This window comes from Chlorocebus sabaeus, chromosome 6 (assembly GCF_047675955.1).
Source record: "Chlorocebus sabaeus isolate Y175 chromosome 6, mChlSab1.0.hap1, whole genome shotgun sequence".
In the NCBI taxonomy this organism is placed as follows: domain Eukaryota; kingdom Metazoa; phylum Chordata; class Mammalia; order Primates; family Cercopithecidae; genus Chlorocebus; species Chlorocebus sabaeus.
Genome location: NC_132909.1, coordinates 22968276 through 22977162, shown reverse-complemented (window position 1 = coordinate 22977162; position 8887 = coordinate 22968276).

Sequence of the window (8887 nt, the reverse complement as noted above, 5' to 3'; positions counted from 1 at the left end):
GGATTACAGGCATGAGCCACCATGCCCGGCATTCTCATTTTTATTTTATGTTTTTAGAGATGTGGTCTCCCTCGGCCACCGAGGCTGTAGTGTAGTAGCAGGAACATAGTTCACTGCAGCCTCCACTTCCCAGGCTTAAACAATTCTCCCACCTCAGCCCTGCAAGCAGCAGAGACTACCAGCAGGCACCACCATGCCGGCTAATTTTTTAAATTTTTTTGTAGAGACAGTGTTTCACCACCTTGCCCAGGCTGGTCTCAAACTCCTGAGCTCAGGCAATCCACCTGCCTTATCCTCCCAAAGTGCTGCGATTACAGGTGTGAGCCCCCTTGCCCGGCCACCCTTCCTCTATTGAAACAGAATTTGTAACTGGGCATCAGATTCCCTAGTCAAGACTGTCTCTCATCCTCTTTGGAGCCTGGTGGGGCCATGTATCTGTTTTCTGGCCAATGGAACGTGGGAAGAAATGATGCGGGCAACTTCCAGACTGTGTCCCTAAAGTCAAAGAGTATGCTCTCTCCTTTTCTGCTCTTCCTGTTGGCTGGAATGTGGCCTTTATTCTGGCTGTGGGCACCCACTTTCACCACAACAGCTAACATTTTAAAGGCTTTTTTTTTTTTTTTTTTTTTTTGAGATGGAGTCTGGCTCTGTCGTCCAGGCTGGAGTGCAGTAGCCGGATCTCAGCTCACTGCAAGCTCCGCCTCCCGGGTTTACGCCATTCCCCTGCCTCAGCCTCCCGAGTAGCTGGGACCACAGGCGCCTGCCACCTCGCCTGGCTAGTTTTTTGTATTTTTTAGTAGAGAAGGGGTTTCACCATGTTAGCCAGGATGGTCTCGATCTCCTGACCTCGTGATTCGCCCATCTCGGCCTCCCAAAGTGCTGGGATTACAGGCTTGAGCCACCGCGCCCGGCCTAAAAGCTTTTTAAGTAGAATCCAAGTAATGCTTGATGGTTTCATCAATTGTGGTTCATCCATAACATAAACGCAGTCATGGCCAGGCGTGGTGGCTCATGCCTATAATCCTAGCACTTTGGGGGGCTGAATTGGGAACCCCAATTGTGGCCAGGAGATCAAGATCAGTCTGGGCAACATAGCGAGACCCTGTCTACGAAACAAACAAACAAACAAACACATTAGCCGAGTGCGGTGCTGCATGCTGGTAGTTCCAGCTACGTGGGAGGCTGAGATGGGAGGATCACTTGAGCCCAGCGGGTTGAGGCTACAGTGAGTCATGATTTGATTGGGCCATTGCACTCCAGTCTGGGCAACAAGGACAGAGCAAGACTCTGTCTCAAGGAAAAAAAAAAAAGAACTTGCCACAGTGGCTTATGCCTGTAATCCCAGCACTTTGGGGGGCCGAGGCAGGAGGATTGCTTGAGGTCAGGAGTTATAGACCGGCCTGGGCAACACAGAGAGACACTCTCTCTACAAAAAATATTTAAAATTAGCTGAGTGTAATGGCACACACCTGTGGTCTGAGCTACTCAGGGGGCTGAGGTGGGAAGACCACTTGAGCCCTGGAGGTCGAGGCTACAGTGAGCCCAGATCACGCCACTACACTCCAGCCTGGGTGACAGAGCGAGACCCTGTCTCCCAAAAAAAAAGAATTAACATTCACCAAAAGATATCTTAGAATGATAATGTGGCTGTATATTTAGATCCATACTTTAAAGGGTCATTATTACTTAGAGATATGTACTTCCTACAAATTTGGGAGGTAAAATAATAAGACGTCTGGAATGTGTTAAAAGCAATCCAATAAAGAAGAAATAGGTTCAGGTAGAGAGGGAATAAGATTAGCCATGAATTGACAATTATCAAAGCTGGCAATAAGTCTATGGGAATTCATTATACGGTTCTCTCTACTTTTGTGTATGTTTGAGATTTTTTATTAAAAAAAAGATAACCATTAGAAAACGGTTACAGAGTAGAAGAAATTTGTAACACATAATACAATGAATCTGAACATATTCTGCAAACATAAGTAACTCCTTAAAAACAAACAGCAACCCCCAGAGGAAAAATTGTCAAACTCTCAAGTAGACACTTAATTAATTTATTTATTTATTTTATTTTTTGGAGACAGTCTCACTCTGTCACCCAAGCTGTAATGAAGTGGCGCGATCTTGGCTCATTGCAACCTCTGCCTCCCAGGTTCAAGTGATTCTGCTGCCTCAGTGTCCTGAGTAGCTGGGATTACAGGTACGCGCCAACACACCTGGTTAATCTTTATATTTTTAGTAGAGACAGGGTTTCGCCATGTTGACCAGGCTGTTCTCAAACTCCTGAGCTCAGGCAATTGGCCTGTCTTGGCCTCCCGAAGTGCTAGGATTACAAGCATGAGCCACTGCGTCTGGCCAATTAATTTATTTATTTGAAACAGGGTCTCGCTCTGTCACCCAAGCTGGAGTAGAGTGACATAATCCTAGCTCACTGCAGCCTCGACCTCCCTGGCCTAAGTCATCCTCCCACCTCAACCTCCCGAGTAACCAAGACCATTAAGTATGGGCTACTGTGCCCTGCTAATTTTTAATTTTTTTAGAAACAGGGTCTTTTCTTTTTTTTTTTTTTTTTGAGACGGAGTCTCGCTGTCTCCCAGGCTGGAGTGCAGTGGCGCAATCTCGGCTCACTGCAAGCTCTGCCTCCTGGGTTCACGCCATTCTCCTGCCTCAGCCTCCTGAGTAGCTGGGACTACAGGCACCCGCCACCACGCCCAGCTAATTTTTTGTATTTTTCGTAGAGACGGGGTTTCACCGTGTTAGCCTGGATGGTCTCGATCTCCTGACCTCGTCGTCCGCCCGCCTTGGCCTCCCAAAGTGCTGGGATTACAGATGTGAGCCACCGCGCCCGGCCTAGAAACAGGGTCTTGCCCAGGCTGGTCTCAAATTCCTGGGCTCAAGGCGTCCTCTGGCCTTGGCCTCCCAAATTTCGGGGATTGCAGGCATGAGCCACTTCCAGCAAGCATTTTAGAAAAGAGGAACTCTAAATGGCAATAAAGCTGTGAAAAGGTGCTCATCCTCAGAAGGAGAACGAACATTAGAACAATGCAGGGCCCAGTGCGATGGTTCACGCCTGTAATCCCAGCACTTTGGGAGGCTGAGGTGGAAGGATCACCTGAGGTCAGTAGTTCAAGACCAGCCTGACCAACATGGCAAAACCCCGTCTCTACTAAAAATAGAAAAATAGCCGGGCATGGTGGCACATGCCTGTAATCCCAGTTACGAGGCTGAGGCAGGAGAATCACCTGAACCTGGTAGGCGAAGGGTGCGGTGAGCCAGGATTGCACCACTGCACTCCAGCGTGGGTGACAAGAGTGAGACTCCATCTCAAAAAAACAAACAAAACTGGTAGTGCAAAATCACTCCACACCTTTCCCTCTACCCCTAGAAATGTCAAAACTTTCAAAATCCGACACTATCAGATGTGGTGAAATGTGGAGCAACAGAAAATCTCATACACCTCTGAAGGAGGCAGAGGAGTTGAACCACTTTGAAAAACAGTTTGGCACTTTCTTTCCCAGGGACCCAGAACTTCCGCCCCTATCTGTATCTGAGAGAGATGGGTGCAACAGATGCCAGGACCCTTGTGTAAGGATTGTCACCCTATTTGTAAGACCTTTCAAAGGAAACAACCCAAATGCCCATCGCAGGAGAAAGGATACATACCTTGGGGCATATAACACAATGGACTACCATGTAACCGTGGGAATACATACCCTAGATCCATTTGCCACAGCATGGACTTATCTCTCAAAGATAATGTTAAGTGGAAGAAGAAAGAAGCCATGGCCGGGCGCGGTGGCTCACGCCTGTAATCCCAGCACTTTGGGAGGCCGAGGTGGGTGGATCACGAGGTCAGGAGTTCAAGACCAGCCTGGCTAACACGGTGAAACCCCGTCTCTACTAAAAATACAAAAAATTAGCCGGGCGTGGGGGCGGGCACCTGTAGTCCCAGCTACCGGGAGGCTGAGGCAAGAGAATGGCGTGAACCCAGGAGGCAGAGCTTGCAGTGAGTTGAGTTTGCACCACTGCACTCCAGCCTGGGTGACAGAGCGAGACTCCATCTCAAAAAAAAAAAAAAAAAAAAAGCCTCATACAACAGTATATACAATATGGTTCCTCCTTACATAGAATTAAAAAATAGTCCAAATGGCCGGGCGCAGTGGCTCACACCTGTAATCCCAACACTTTGGGAGGCCGAGGTGGGCGGATCACGAGGTCAGGAGATCGAGACCATCCTGGCTAACACGGTGAAACCCCGTCTCTACTAAAAATGCAAAAAATTAACCGGGCGTGGCGGCAAGCACTTGTAGTCCCAGCTCCTTGGGAGGCTGAGGCAGGAGAATGGTGTAAACCCGGGAGGCGGAGCTTGCAGTGAGGCGAGATCCGCCACTGCACTCCAGCCTGGGCGACTGAGCGAGACTCCGTCTCAAAAAAAAAACAAAAATAGTCCAAATTAGGCTACACTGTTTTAGGAAGCATACCTAGGTGGCAACATTATTATTAGTGTTATGATTATTATTATTGGAGACAGGGTCTGGTTCTGTCACCCAGGCTGGAGTGCCATGGTACAATCACTGCAGCCTCAAACTCCCAGGTTCCAGCAATCCTCCCATCTCAGCCTCCCAAGTAGCTGGTACCACAGGTGCATGCCACCACTCCTGGGTAATTTTTATTTTTTGTAGAGATGAGGTTCTCACTATGTTGCCCAGGCTGATCTTGAACTTCTGTGTTCAAGGGATCCTCTTGCTTCAGCCTCCCCAAGTGCTGGAGTAACAAGCGTGAGTCACCTCGCCCTGCCAATAGGTAGCAAAATTATTAAGAAAATCAGAAGTGTTCCATCAGAACTAACATGGTGGTTGCCTTTCAGAGAACAGTACACTTTGTGAATAAAAAGGAACAAAAGATGAATGTTCTAGAATACATCAATGACATTTATTTATTTATTTATTTTTAAGACAGAGTCCCCCTCTGTCACCCAGGCTGGAGTGCAATGGCACAATCTCAGCTCACTGCAGCCTTGACCTCCCGGGCTCAAGTGATCCTCCCACCTCAGCTTTCCAAGTTGCTGGGACTACAGGCGCATACTACCATGCCCAGCTAATTTTTTGTATTTTTGGTAGAGATGGGGTTTTGTCGCATTGCCCACGCTGGTCTCGAACTCCTGAGCTCAGCTGATCCACCCACTTCTGACTGCTTTCTTCATGTGGAAATAGATGCCTGAATAATTTTACTCAATGATTCACTGTGCTGTGCATTTGCCTTCATCTATAGGCATTCTGTATGTCACAACAGATAAAGTTTAAAAGATCTAGCCAGACATGGTGGCTCATGCCTGTGATCCTAGCACTTTGGGAGGCTGAGGTGGGAGGGTCACTTAAGCCCACAAGGTCAAGACCAGCCTGAGCAACATAGCGAGACCCTGTCTCCACAGAAAAATTTAAAAATTAGCTAGGCATAGGCATGGTGATGTGCACCTGAGATATCAGCTACACAGGAGGCTGAGGCAGGAGGATCCCTTGAGCCCAAGAGGTTGAGGCTGCAGTGAGCCGTGTTTGTGCCACTGCACTCCAATCTTGGTGACAGAGGGAGACCCTGTCTAAAAAAAAAAAAGAAAAAAAAAAACTATACAAAAATTAGCCGAGCGTGGTGGTGCGCACCTGTAGTCCCAGCTACTTGGGAGGCTGAGGCAGGAGAATCGCTTGAACCTGGGAGGCGGAGGTTGCAATGAGTCAAGATCGTGCCATTGCACTCCAGCCTGGGCAACAGAGAGACTCCGTCTCAAAAAAAAAACCTAACTAATAATGGTTGCTCATTATAAAAAATTTGAAAAAGCAGCAAAATACAAAAAAAAAAAAAAAAAGAAAGAAAATTCACCTACCTCTAAGAGACAGCTTCTATTAATATTTCATTATATTTCTTGTCTTTTACTGGGCATATTTGTATGTATTCTGACCATCCTGTATATGCAAATTTGCATCCTGACCATACTCTATATGCAAATTTGCATCCAGCACATTTTTGCAAACAATTTTTATTAACTTGGAATGAACAGCTATGTTTCCTTCAACTGCTCAAATATGACCTGACCTCACTGTTGTACACCACCTTTTTGCTCTGGAAAGTAACCAAAGAGATGATCCTCACAGTTCTTAGGGCAGAATAAATTATGTTTTTTCTTTTATTTTTTTTTCTTTTTTTTCACTCTGTTGCCCAGGCTGGAGTACAATGGCGCGATCTTGGCTCACTGCAACCTCTCACTCGCGGGTTCAAGTGATTCTTCTGCCTCAGTCTCCCCAGTAGCTGGGGTTATAGGCGTGTGCCACCACACCCATCTAATTTTTGTAGTTTTAGTAGAGACGGGATTTCGCCATGTTGGCCAGGCTGATCTCAAAGCCCTTGACTCAAGTGATCCACCTGCCTCAGCCTCCCAAAGTGCTGGAATTGCAGGTGTGAGTCACCACACCTGGCCAGGGCAGAATAAATTTTTTGGTTTGGTTTTGTTTTTTGTGACAGAATATCGCTCTGTTGCCTAGGCTGGAATGCAATGGTGTGATCTTGGCTCACTGCAACCTCCGCCTCCCAGGTTCAAACAATCCTCCTGCCTCAGCCCCGCTAGTAGCTGGGATTACAGGCGCGCATCTCTATGTCCGGCTTATTTTTGTATTTTTAGTGGAGATGGAGTTTCGCCATGTTGGCTAGGCTGGTCTCAAACTCCTGACCTCAGGTGATCCACTTGCCTCAGCCTCCCAAAGTGCTGGGATTACAGGCGTGAGCCACCTCACCCTGCTTTTTTTTTTTTTTTTTTTTTTTTTTGAGACAGAGTCTTGCTCTGTCGCCGGGCTGGAGTGTAATGGCACGATCTCGGCTCACTGCAACCTCTGCCTCCCGGGTTAAAGAAATTCTCCTGCCTCAGCCTCCTGAGTAGCTGGGACTACAGGCATGCGCCACCACACCCAGCTAATTTTTGTATTTTTAGTAGAGACTGGGTTTCACCATGTTGGCCAGGACGGTCTCGATCTCTTGACCTCATGATCTGCCCACTTCGGCCTCCCAAAGTCCTGGGATTACAGGCTTGAGCCACCACACCCAGCCCAGAATAAATTAAGCACTAAAGCTTAGATTTCATTTCTCAGTTCACTTGTATTTAGAAAGAGCTGTGGAGGCAAATCTGTTTCCCTTTTCATCTTTCCCCCCACTGGGAGCCATCCTGGATCTTTCAGGCCAGTGCACTCCCAGGGATAGTAGCACAAAAGTGGAAGCCACCTGGATCTCTGACGCCATGATGCCTTCACACCAATTCTGCATTCTTTATGTTTGGTCTATTTGTGAGAGAGAAATAAAGTTCGACTTTGCTTAAGCCACTGTTATATTGAGTTCTGTTTCAAGGTTCATATCCTACCATTCCTATATCTTGTCTAGCAAACAGTGCTTGTGAAACATGATCCATTTCTCATATTCCCGAATCTCTTTAAAAATACCAGTCTTAAGGCTGGGTTCAGTGGAAGAATCACATGAGGCCAGGAGTTCAAGACCAGCCTGGGCAATATAACAAGAACCCCATCTCTAATACGTGAAATAAAAAAATTACGAGGTGGATGGATCATCTGAGGTCAGGAGTTCAAAATCAGCCTGGTCAACATGGTGAAACCTAGTCTCTACCAAAAATAGAAAAATTAGCTGGGCATGGTGGTGCACACCTGTAATCCCAGCTACTCGGGAGGCTGAAGTGGGAGAATTCCTTGAACCTGGGAAGTGGAGTTTGCAGTAAGCGGAGATTGCACCACTGCACTCCAGCCTGGGTGACAGAGTAAGACCCTGTCTCAAAAAAGTACTTAAATAATTTTTGGCATCGTAAAAATCCTTGTAGTGAAATCTTTTCCCACTTGCTGGAATACTTCCAGAAAGTAAATTCCTAGAAGTAGAAATAGTGGATCAGCAGATGTGCACATTTTCAGGCTCTGGGTGCAGGCTGCCCAGTTCTTCTTCAAAAAGGTCATCCTTGTTTGCAGCCAGCAATGGGAGTGGTGTCTCCCATGCCCCTGTGCTCTCCTTGGCTATAGGGAATCAGATTTCTAATATCTTTGCTGATTTGACAGGCAAAGAGGAGGGTTTAAGTACTTCAAGTTCAGTTATTACTGGGGGTAAACTTGGCTTTGATCACTTTTGGCTATTTGTATTTATTTTGTGAATTGTCTTTTCCTGTCATTTGCCCATTTCTCTTTTTGCTGATTGGCTTCTCAAATTAAATTTATTAATGTTTTCATTACCTTGAGGATGTTAACTATTTTTGTTTTCCTATAAAAAAATTTTTTTTTTTAAAGAGACACAGTCTCACCCTGTCACCCAGGCTGGAGTGCTATGACAGATCACAGCTCGCTGTAATCTCCTGGGCACAAGAGATCTTTCTGCCCCAGCCCCCCGAGCAGCTGGGACTACAAGCATGCACCACCACACCCTGCTAATTTTCATATTTTTTTTTTAGAGACAGGGTTTCACCAGGTTGCCCAGGCTGGTCTTGAACTCCTGAGCTCAAGGGATCCTCTTGCCTTGGCTTCCCAAAGTGCTGGAATTACAGGTGTGAGCTACCACACCCAGTCTCTTCCCACATTTTACTCTAGTCCATCTGGAATTTATTTTCATTTATCAGTCTCCAAATTAATATTTGTACCTCAAATGGCTAAGACAGAAATCCAACTGCTGTGACATTATGGTTCTGTTCTATAATGCATTCTTGCTCTTCTGCTCTGTCTTCGGCCAGTCATTCTGGTACATTACCCAACAAGATTGTTCTTACTCTGAAACACACTTTAAATTATGTGAGCTTCATAATGTTACTATCTTGTCACCAGGCTCTATCCACAGCACCTAGAGCCTGGCACATGGC